The 12,090-nt window shown below is 41.9% G+C and overlaps 1 protein-coding gene across 9 annotated transcripts in view; it reads left to right on the top strand.

Annotated features, from left to right (window-relative positions):
- The window catches only part of usp54a (ubiquitin specific peptidase 54a), an 86,062-nt gene that overhangs the window by 22,715 nt on the left and 51,257 nt on the right, over positions 1–12,090 (top strand). Inside the window, exon 1 of one of the 9 annotated variants that reach the window (XM_066693919.1) lies at positions 1,805–1,945. The exons of the other annotated variants lie outside the window; for them this stretch is intronic. The gene's annotated coding sequence lies outside the window, so the exon portion shown is untranslated. Of the gene's footprint in view, positions 1–1,804; positions 1,946–12,090 lie in introns of those variants that run through there. 9 annotated transcript variants of the gene reach the window in all.

The raw sequence follows: 12,090 nt of genomic DNA, 5'->3' as shown, positions 1-12,090 counted from the left end.
AACAGAATAGAAACATTAAAGGATTGTTATTTTTCTTGTTAAATGACTGATTGGTAGCTCCTATATTAAGTAATTGAGAGGTACTGAGGTATTATACAAGTATACAAAAGGTTAGGTTTAGGGCAGTGGTGCCCAGCCCTAGTCCTGGGGACCTAATGTCCTGGAAGTTTTTGTCCCAAATGAAGATCTCATTTACTTAATTATACCAGTAATTTCCCTAATCAGAGCGTATTGATCATTTTAAACCGTTGGTATTTTCGTTAAAATGTAAAATTGTATAATGCACCTGAATGCTCCAGCTTTTTGAAAATGTAACCAAATTAAAGTCAAATTAAACAAATTAGTTCAATTAAAATGCCAATTAAGTAATTGAGAAGTTGGTTGGAACAAAAACCAGGACAGTTGACAGTTAACACATCTTAATTGTATTTTTTTAATTAAGGGAGTACAGGAGAATACATTGAAACGAATCTTGATGACCTACACATGTTCCTTTGTTGGCGTAAACTCCACGGGGTGTCATCCGACATACACCCGCAGGAGGGAGGGATTTTCAATCTGGGCTTTAAAATGCAAAGAATGGAATGAATGTATTAACGGGAGGTCTGGATGTCTTTCAATCACAAAACCTGCCAGGTAGGGGGTCGATCTTGGAATGCAAAGTGTTGACACGTGACTCTAACCGGGTTTAATTATTCCTGTAATTGGTTGAGGTCCTGCTCCTTACTTTTTTTCTTTCTTCAATAAAGCCAAAGTCGGTGCTGAGACTGAAGTTGCACAACGCATTGTTACTGTTACTCCACAACCTAACGGCAGGGTGTTTAACAGTAACAACCTGAAAATGACTAACAAACCAACCCTGTATTAGTTCCAAGTCGTTGGGTGAGCCATCCGTGTATCACTGTCCCCGGCTTTGCGCGGTTTGGTTAAGCCTCACTGAGTCACAGACTGAGTCACAAGCCTCCGGGAACTTGTTGATCCTTGTCAATACGCATTAGCATTACCGCACTGCCCGCCGCGGACAGAGGTCGCGTCCTGGCGGCGCACATTCCCGCAGATCTGCGCAGATCTGCACAATCGCAGCGATCCCATTGGCGGAGCAGCGCAGACCTGCGGATACGGAGCAGACCCGTATATGCACGTCGACCCCAGCGTGGGACAATTGAATGTGCTCGACTGAACGTACTTCCCTAGTGCTTACTGTAATATTTGCAGCGGGGTGGGGGAAGCGAACAACAGTTTAATTGACCGCATACCTGTACAATCACGTCTTGCAACACTGCAAACCACATATCGCGACATAAGCAATATATCGACATAAAAGGTGTCTAAATCGGGGTGAACTGGACGTTAGATTTCGTGATATTTGACGCCGCTTCGGTGTGTCGGCTGCCTTTACAGGACAGCATTTCATACGCCTGCGTGCTTCTGGCACTTTCCGCATTTACTGTAGGCAGGTAGGCAAGCAAAACACGCCCTCTGTAGTTTCGCAGTAGCACTAGAGCAGATGCAAACTATAACTAGCGCAGTTTTCCACAGCTCTGCGCAGATCTGCAGAATCGCTCCGCCAATGGGATCGCTGGGATTCTGCAGATCTGCGCTACAGGACCGCAGCCAGAGTTTGTAGGGCAGCTGGTCCAACTCCCTCTCTGTCCCGCCTCCCTGCCCCGTCTGCGGCTCTTCTAGCGGCTCGTCATTGTGTCGAGCTGCAGGTAATGGCGCCACCCATCCCCCCCCCGGCCCCGGCCCTGCCTCCGTCCCTCCCCCGGAGCCCGGGCTGGCTCATTATTACGGGTTCAATGCGCCCAGTCGTTTGTGCGGAGCGTTTTCCCCCGGGAGTGCAGAGCAGCGGCAGCCGCAGCAGAGAGCGTATCCGCGGGCACGCTGTGCTGTTCCCCGGCGGTGTGTGTCAGGAGCGGAGTGCTGCACCGATGCCATGTTAGAGGTACGTGTGTGATCGGTGCTGTCGTGCTGTTTTTGCAGATAACGAGTTGGTTATGTGTGAGAAAGTGTGCTGGAGCAGTTTCCGAAGTCCCGTTATTCCGAGCGGCGTGTGAGCAGAAGTTGCGCTTTAAATGGAGATGGGCTCCAGTGCAAATGCCTAACTATGCATTAAGGTTCATAATGCATCCCCAGCGTGTCTGGCTTGTGATGCTTCTGTTGATTTTCACTTTTGCTCAATAAACAGGGTTGCATGCTGAGTTGCAACGCAAACACCGTTGCTGCTAGTTACACAGATGGGTCTCTGTGGTTCCACTTACTGCTATGTATGTGCTTTGCATTTATTCTCCGTAGGGATGCAGAATTATGTGCACCGGCATTGATACCGCATTTGGCTTTAATCTTTAGCCAAAAATGTGGGTCAGGACTAATCATTTACAACCAATCGGCCAATTCGTTTGCACGGATGAAAACTGCATAGTTTTGTAGTTGATGCTTTTTGCTGATCCCACTCCTCTTCAAACCGTGGCGGTGACGCACAATATTTTACCCCATCCACCGCTGTTCATTGTTTGATTTAGTTCATTTTCTCAGTTTTTTGGAAACCTTTGAATCCGTGTACCAATGTAATGGTTTACAGTATGTTATTTTTCCAGTGGAAAATAATGAAGAGCAGATGCAACCTGGAATATGCACTAAACGTGTTTGAAGGGATTATAAAACGCACGACACTGCAAGATCCTCTAAAGTTGATCTGATGGTCCTTTAGTTTGTTGCTCAGATGCATCCTGTACTTTAACTGCGTAGTTTTGTGGCGCCTTTAACAAATGCACCTGCCTCTGTTTTTCACAAGAGGCTGTACTTTCTATCCTTTCACATGCATTTTGGTCCCAGCTTGTTGGAGAGCCTTACTTTAGTGATTCAGCCACCCCTACCCCTCACTTGATAATCACTGCCTTCCTGTGGTTTCATCATTTGTTGGAAAGTAACTTGCATTTTAAGGAAATGTGCAAATGGACATTTTTAAAAGGTTTTTCCCCCTCTTATGCACCTATACAACATTTCCAATGTTCTGTTTTGTGAGATCTGCTATGGCAATAATAATAATACTAAAAATAATAATATGTATTTACAAGAGCAGTACAAAAGTACAGTACAAATTAAGCATAATACAATTACAGTTTAAAAAGGATAGAATTACAAAATATACAGTTTAAAAAAATACAAGTAATAAATCCTAGTTCTAAATAGTAATAGTAATTCTAATAGTACAACATGTTTGTCTTGTTTTTTGTGTTGTAACCTTTTCAGATGCACAGAAGTTGTGATGTAATGCATTGCAAGTCGAGTGATTTGAGATTTGAAGTTCACCTTCTACACCAATTCTCAGTATTGAACAGAAAGCTGTTCTTGTTCCATACTGTAACAGTGTGGCAGGCGACAGATGGATCAAAGTCGACAATTGATGGCATCTCCTGTCAGTCTTTCAAATCAAACGTGTTTTATGTTGTGCCAAAAGCACTAATGTATGTTATATGAAGACTTTTATTTAAAATGTCAGTATGTCAGTGTTATTTAATCATACACTTGTAACGCTACACAGAAGATGAAGAACCATTTTTGGGGATTTAATTTCTTGTGCTTCTGGGGTTTAGCATTTTCTTTTCTTGTTTTGTGTATTACGTGTGTGCGCGGGAATGATTTGTGCTCAGGAATGTATAATTGATTTTGCCTGCCCACATTATAGTTCCAGTTTTGAACAGTTCAAATGTATTTTTCTGTAAAGGCTTGGGCATGTGCCACTTGGGCACCAATACCACACCGACAAGCTCAAGTGAACTTTATCATCGCCATCAAACGATTCAGATTGTTTTGATTTGTTAATAGGCTCCACTGCTTAAATTCCTGGTACGCATTGGTCCAATTCATTAACGCATTTATTTATGAAGTGCAGAGTTTGCACGATGAGCCACTGCCAGTATTTAACCTGCTTCATTAAGCATTAAATTGACCTGGAAATAAATCACTCATGTCCGTGCAGACCCTGTTTTAGTCATTTTGTATATTTATTTCTGAACAACTTCACTGAGCATGTCAATGGTACACAGACTACAGTAGTACAATTACATTAGGTGTTGTATAAAAAGCTGCATAAAGTGGGAAACAGTGACATAGTGGCTGATATTTAGTTTTTCAGTTGTACAGGATTGGGAAATAGGATCGGAACAAAACTGCATTCCTCACAAACTCTGTTTTGGAGAAATTAAGAACCAAATAAATTATTTAAGGCAGCAAGCATTTTTACTCATTGTTCAGAATCTGACTTTCTTTCCTAAAGCTTTTGGCACAATGCGGCACAACACAGTGTAAAACAGAGCTGATATTAACACCTTGCTACAGAAATGTTTTGGGAAGGCAATGGCTGCATTCTTGTGGGTGCCTATTTTAATATGGCAGACAATATTGTGTTTAGCTGTGAAGCATCTTGACCCCCCCCCCCCCCCCCAGACTACTGGAAGCTTTGTGTTGGATGAACTAGCTGTCTGTCAAAGAGATTGAGTTTGGCTTATGAAGTGGGAGTAGCAAGACTGTGGCTCCTTCATTTAGTAAATTGGTGCCCTGCTGTTTTGGGAATGTAATAGTGTAGTAGCTTACCCTTCAAGTACAAACACGGTTCATGTCTGGGATGGTAAATCCTAAGGGGATGACAGATTTGATTTGCAATGTATTGTTGTGGCCGTGCAATTTGAAGCTCAAAGTTTGTTGTTGTCTCCAGGGTGGCTGCATGTGAAAAGAAAGAAAACTTTGTTTTCACTACAGTTAATTTAGACTGACTTCATATACCTTTTAAATATTACTTTATTCTGGGAAATCTGAATAAAAACAAGAACAACAGCAACAACCAAAGGTAACTTTATATTCTCATCATCCTTGCACTCTACTGACTCAGGATGGCTGACACCTTGCTCTTTGCTCCAGAGTAAAGGCACTTTGGATTACTTGAGTTCACGGTCTTGAAATGTAAAACTGGCTGTCCAGACACAGTAGACCCATTTTAACATGTTTTTGAGACAAAAAGAGATAGGAACTCTGCAAGTCCATAGGTTTCATTTCTCCTCACAGCTCTGTGGTTTGGGGTTGATATCTGGGTGTAAACGTGGTGAGAGTCAGTGCAGTGCAGCCATTAGGTCACTCGCTGTGGGTTTTCGCTTCACTTCTGCTTGCAATCCTGAGGTCACACCACTTGGTTTTCCAAGCCCTAGGTGGGGCTGGGTGTTTTCGAATCTTGAAGAGCTCTCCCCCTCACTGTCTCTCTCTTTCTCTTGAGTGTAGGCGTGAAGTGAACTCCTTCAGGTATCTGGACTACACAGCTGCAGTCACTGCAGATAAACTCGTTTCCTCCTCATTGTTAGATTTTTTTTTTTTGTATTAAACTTGTTAACAGCTGCTGAGACAGCGTTCTGTTCGCGGTGAAAGAGCAATTGGAGTCAAATGATTAACAGCAGGTATACTAGTAGCCTAAAACAAAGTATTTTGCAAGGTTGGTTGTTTTGCAAAACTTAGCTTCCTTTTATTCAGAAGGTAAGTGTATTCTGCTGTGTTAACATAAGCCATATTGACTTAGAATTAGTATATATGACTGAACGCCGAGCAGAAATGGGGCAGTGCAAACACCATGCTCTGATCTTAATGCAGGCCTTGTGGCAGAACATTGATGTTCTTACCTGAGGTGCAGAAAGTGTTAAAGCCATGCTAGACTCCTCCACAAAGTGTCATTTTAATGTGGCAGGGCTGTTCATGATTGATCTATTTACTTGAGCAATATAATAAAACCGTGCAGATGTTCTTTCATTAAACATGGACACAGTCAGCAAATTCACGTTTTTATTAGATTGATCTCAAATATTTTTTTTATCATTCCTGTCTGTGTAGAGTTGGCTGAGGGGGACAGGGTTGCAGATTCAGAAGTAAATGGCATATACTCTCTCGGTGTGGGGAAATGTAAAGCAGGGCTGGAAGGAAGGACTTCCCAGAAATGGAAAAAACATTTGACAGAATTTGCCGGGCTGCGACAATCAATGGGAATAATAAATAAGTAAAGGGTTTGCCCTGCTCCGAGTACAAAATCTGCTTAAAGAACGAAAAAGAAAGACGCATCTATTTAATAGGTAGCCTAGCGGTGTGAACTTTGTGTAACTTTGAACAGCTTTTAAGGTGCTTAGTCTAGAGAACTTCTAATAGGAGTGTGATATTAAATCACTGTCATATTTAACATCCAAATCTCAATCCGCCCCTAATCATATGGGTTTTGAAATGCTCTTCTGCGCTGAAACGTATAGAAAAGATCATGTTATAGAAGGATATGCAATCCTATCAGATTCAGACCAAATTACGGCAACAAAGTGTTTTTTCGCTAATCGACACACCAAAGCTGGTATTTCTCCTTGCTGAAGGTATTATTTGTTATCCGTGCATGCTAGCGCAGAGGGTACAGCAAATCCCCAGACAAAAAGGAAAGCATTTGGGATTTTTGTGTGTGATATTGCACTAGTTACCCCTGGGCAACTCTGCTGTGTATTCAACAACCCCAAGTGCGTTCCACTTTATGTGGATACAGCAACAGAGCACTTACATATTACAGGTTTAAAATGACTGTGGTGGATTAATTTTTTTTTTCTTCTGTGCCAGTTGCACATTCTTTGTACCCATTACTTCCAGAAGACTTGTTTGGGGTTCAGGTTGTTAGTTCAATAAGCAACTGAATTCACCAATTTTGACAACTTCCTTAGAGCTGTCAGAGAGAGGTTAACATTTTGACCTGCCCTGATTGATCTTTAATTTGTCCATTCTGTTAGAGCTAACTCTCTAACCCCAAGATGGCCAATCATTGCAAGACATGATTGACACCGATGCAAGCGGTCTAAGTTTTGAGCATCTGCTTCCGAACATGCTACACCTAACTTCCAGTTCAGAGTCCTCCGTGTCTGGGCTCTTTCGGTCTCCTGAGGGATCACTGGCCTATTCAGAACATGTTCCTCTCCTTTGTGTCTCCGTCTCTCTGTGCCCGCTGTTGGCAGGAGCTGATGGACAGTTTCTCTCTCCCTCCATTGCACTCTTATTTTGCCCCCCCACTCTGTTTTGTTGGCGTGTATCAGTTGTAGCCAGGCAGGGTGGGGGGTATGAAGGGGTTTAGGAGGAGGGGGCCCGTTGGTGTGTCTCCCTGGAATCATGTGCTTCGGCTTTTCCTCGTTTCCAGGGCAACTGTCGGCGGTGCTGTTCTTCACACGCTTTGCCTAGCGGAAATTTACTGCAAAACACCCCTCCCCTCTCTCTCTCTGTGGTCCTGTGTCACTTCAGGTTTCTGTCGGAACGGGATAAGTGAAGCCAGCAGGCAGGGTGTGTGTGTGTGTGTGTGTGTGTGTGTGTGTGTGTGTGTGTGTGTGTGTTCAGGGTGCAGGGACCTAGGAGGGATGTAATATGGATACATCTAAATGTCCTATCTTTCTGAGGAAACAAAAAAGTAGAAATAAGCAGGGATAGCTTGGATAGTATGTTGATGAGTAGTGCATTATCCTAATCTTTAATTTTAGTTATCGTGGACCATGGAAGCTAATTACATTGTTACTGTTCCTTTGAGAAAGGAATTCCGAGAACAGGAAGCGACTTTGAAATGTTTCCTCGGAAGATCCAGTCGCACGCTGCTGTCCGTTAAGGCTAGCCTCTGTTATCATCTATGATCTGCATTTGTCTAGGATTGGAATAATAGCCACTTTGAAATTATTATAGAGCAAGTTGATTCAGACTTTTACATCGCGATTTGCAAAGACAACTTTTAAGGCGTTGAAACTCCCCTGATTTATTCCCTCTAATTGTGATTAGAAAAATCTGCGTAGTTTCCTTATTTATTGTATTTGTGAAATGTTTTTAATCTGTTTTGTAATCTTATTCCAACAACTTATTCCCATATAACTACTTTCATCTGTGCCTTAAACAGTTTTTCGGATCCACACATTAGTGTTCAACTGAAATAATTTAATATAGTTTTTGTCCATTGGATTTTGAATACATTACAATCCTAACGAGCAAGAGGCATTACAGTTCTAATTTTTAATGCAAGTAACCCGTCGGGTAATTTCCAGAGGGTCCAGGGGATGAGCTCAATACAATAATGCCACATTAAGACAATTACAAGGACAGGTTAAATGCTAACACAGCTGAGGTTTAGAAGCATGATAGATGTTTTGGCTTTTGATATATTTATTGGTTTAGAGCCAGGGGTGAAAAGGAATGGCCAGAATCCTAGATTTATGGCACAGAACAGTGTCATAAACAAATAATAAAATCACTGTCCAAAACAAGAAAAGAAGCACTTGTGGGTGGGTGGGCGGCTTTAAAAGCACCAAACAGGCTAGGCTAACCACTAATCTTTTTTATGGTTCTCATGCTTGTATTGGCAATGATTAGACTGTTTGATTTTCAAATGCATTTTGTATCATGATTGAATGGGACAAGTACGCTTACCAACAAGTGTTTGTAACCATGACACTTTTATCTGACTGGAAATGCAAAGCTGTTGTTAATGTCCCAATTCTGTAGTCTAATCCGTTTAATTTTCATTAATTGTGTCTGCTGGACTTCTGTTTATTTAGCAGGAACAATGTGTGGACACTTCAGTGATGTTTGTGATTGAAGTAGGACACAAACAGAAATTAAAAATAATGCTACTTCATTAAGAGAATTATCTTTTAAAGAGACCATTCAGATATGGGTTGTCTGTCTCACTGTTGCATTGCTTTGTTGTATAAAACCGACATCCACACAGTGCTGCAATAGAGGTACTTATAGTTGATTTTCCAGCACCTGTTAAATGATGTCAGACGGTCAGCAGCCTCCAGAGCACATCCCTCCCACATAAACAGTTGCAATCTTGCTCTTGCTCACTCTAGATTCACAATATACCAGATACAAATTGCCAGTTTGGCAGCAGTCGAAACCAAACTGTAGTCAAGCTGTTTTAACAGTGGAAACCTCACGTGGTGGAGTAGGCCTACATTCTGTGTCAATTTGTTCTCTAACGATTCTCACAATAAGGATTTAAAGCCTTTTAGTAAGTGACTGTTTGCCATCATGTCTAACATAAAAACTGCATTTGAAATGTGTGAGACATCTGATTGGTAAGAGATGAATGACCTCTACTTTATAACCCTGGGCATTAATGGTAGGATTTTGCTGTTGTCTTGGCTCTTTTTGCCTGGTCATCTGCTCTGAAACTATGCATAAAATTGGTCTCCGTTGGTTGCTGGGAGCAGTGCGTCACCTGATGGAGGGGTTGGGACCTGCTTTTTTACAGGGCTAAGTTTAGACTGGAGTTGACAGGTTCGTGTGATCATGCTGCCGAGTTCACCGTGCTCCTGATCGCACTACAATCCGACTATTATTCGTGTGCTTTCTTTATTTAAATTCAGCTGTGGCATTGTGTGGGGTAGCCAAGCCCCATGTGACCCAGGAGAGGAAATGGTTAATTTCCGTAATTTTGTTTCTCTTTTCCAAAGCAGAATTGAACCATATGTGACTTTGTTGTTTTGTATAATTCTGTACTGTACCTGGGGCAGCTGCACTTAGTGGATTTTTATTTTTAGTTCTTTCTCATGGGCTTTGGCTGCCAATATGCTTGTTCTTTTATCCCCCCTCCACTCTTCGATTTACTTAAAATACTCCATTTGTGATGGATGAGAAATCGTAGACCATAATGAGACTGGGAGATGCCAGTCATCGCGGTGATGTCACCCGGTCCAGTCGGACTTCATTAACACTGAGAGGGCAGTAAATAATGGTGCTCAATGCAATGCAATGTTTGTGTATAGCCTCTATGGATATTATGATTTCTTTTAGAACTGGTACCGTTTGTTCATTCGGACCATTGTGTCATTTAATTTTCCACTGTAATGTTTTGCAGTGTAGAATGATTTTCTAGTGATGTGGTTACCTTGGCGATGCAGTAACTTGTATATTAGTGTTTGAAACAATATCTAAGTTGCCTTGAATAAAGGCATCCGTTTAATGGTGTATTTCTTCTTCAGTGTATTGGAATTGGAAGAAATTCGGCACAGGCATTCATTCCCAGTTTCCTTCACTTTACTAGCACACTGCATAAAATGTTTGTTTTGTTTATGAAGGAGCATTTCATTTCAGACTAAGAGGAAACAATTCCTTAGTGTCATTCTGTGCCTACACTGATGCTTTGTTTTTCCTGCCCCCGCAACCTCAAGGGAAGTGTGGATCAGCCCTCTGTAGAGCTGCGATCACAGGCCTGTTGCGAGGGTTATTAGTCCAGGGCCGTGCGTGCCGATCTCTCCGGTGGGGCCTGCGCGGTCTGTTCCAGTGCCAGGGTGGCTCTCGGACTCCCCAGCCTGGCACCGCGACATCGGTGGAAAGGTGCCAGCTGAAGGAATTAGAGGTGCTTAGAGACACTCTGTGGTGTGTGGGAGAGCTCCGTGTGGTCTTCACCGGAGTCCTGTGGAGAACGCAGAGTGGCAGATTATGTAAGCGATTTATAAACAAACCTCCAGGTGCCAATTTCCTCTAAGGGAGGTTTTAGTGGTTTTTTTTTTTTTTTTTGTTTTGTTTTTTTTTAAAGGGATTACTTCCATTGTTTTCCTTTCAATTATTACGATTTAATCTGCAAGTTTGCGTGCAGTGTTGTAAAATTATATTTTCAGGGATTGCTTAGGAATGTTGAGATGAAATGCATAATCATTGTTATGATGATTATTTATATTACTACTGATGATAATGTCATTCAATTCCCTGAGTGACCAGCCATCAGTATAATTCTCATTATTCTCAATATGTTCGGACATTTCTACTAACTTCACCAACTACCAAGATGCACAAAATTACTTATCTTTCCCCTCAGTGTCTCCTACAATGTTCAGAACTAAAAATAGATCAGCCTTACTTAAATGAGATGAAATTCTCTATAAAAAGAGTTGCTTGTCCGCTTGTTCCTTCCATACATCTGACCCATATAATGGTGTTGACAGCCCTTGTTAGACCAGGCTTTGCTGCTGCAGCTGGGATTGCAAGGATGTGGGTCTGGAGTGATGCTACCTACTCTGCTTCCTCTCCCGTCAGGAAGTCGGCCTCCCCTCAAAGTGACTGTTATAGAACAGCCGCGCTAAAAATAGACTTTAGGGGATGTATACAATTTTCATTACAGCGAATCAATTTTCTTTCAGTTAAGAATGACAGTAGCATTAAGCAGCATTATATAAATATCCCCGAACTTCAGCAATGCTAGTCCTGTGATCCAAATAAGTGTAAATCATGGCAGCGTTTCAGGTGAATTATTAGGTGCTGCTGGAATCATGGTGCGTGTCAAGAAATGAATTTAGGAAGTGCTTTTGTCTGATGCATTACCATAAGTACATTTGAAAGATTGGAGGGGTGGGAATGCATTTGAAATTCTCTCTTCAGGTACTTTTAAGATGCTAATCGTGAAGGTGAAACCAAATCCGATTACCCTCCGTTGAACTCGGCTAACACTCATCTGCTTGTGATCTTTTCAGGTTTCAGGTGAGTGGGATGGGACTGAACTTGGAGGTGTGATTAGGAGGTCTAGCCTTGATGTGCTGTTAAAAGTACTTGAGGAGCATTTGAAGTGACTTAAGTCTAGTTGAAGATGACCTAATCCAAGTGGGGACACTCCACCAAGCACACGGCACGCCCCCGTATCGCATAGTATAGGCTGACCTTGTGCGTTATGCAGGGAAGGTGGTTATTGCAGAGTGTGGATGTTTGTATTGTGTGTAAATGTACTGGGGGAAAATCAAATGGTTATAAACTTATGAATGTGCTGCTGTGTTGTCGGAGTGGTCTGATTATACCCGTTTTGTGCTTTCTTTTTGAATTTGTTCATCAAAGCTTTTGCAGTTCAATGACTAAACCTGCAGTATAAATACTTCATCACTTTTTTGAATATATATGCATGGGGAGAATTAGTCTGTGCCTTCTGCGATATTCTAATAATATAATATTACAGTCAGTTCAGTGAAAGTCTGACTGTGGCAGTGGATGGGGGCCTGTGTAGTAACTTGATTGGAATAATAAATCAAATCCTTTAGGTTTCATTACCCACAGAGTCTTTAA

This window comes from Amia ocellicauda, chromosome 20 (assembly GCF_036373705.1).
Source record: "Amia ocellicauda isolate fAmiCal2 chromosome 20, fAmiCal2.hap1, whole genome shotgun sequence".
In the NCBI taxonomy this organism is placed as follows: Eukaryota; Metazoa; Chordata; class Actinopteri; order Amiiformes; family Amiidae; genus Amia; species Amia ocellicauda.
The sequence above is the reverse complement of the archived record's forward strand: the minus strand, read 5'-3'. Positions and strand labels throughout refer to the sequence as shown.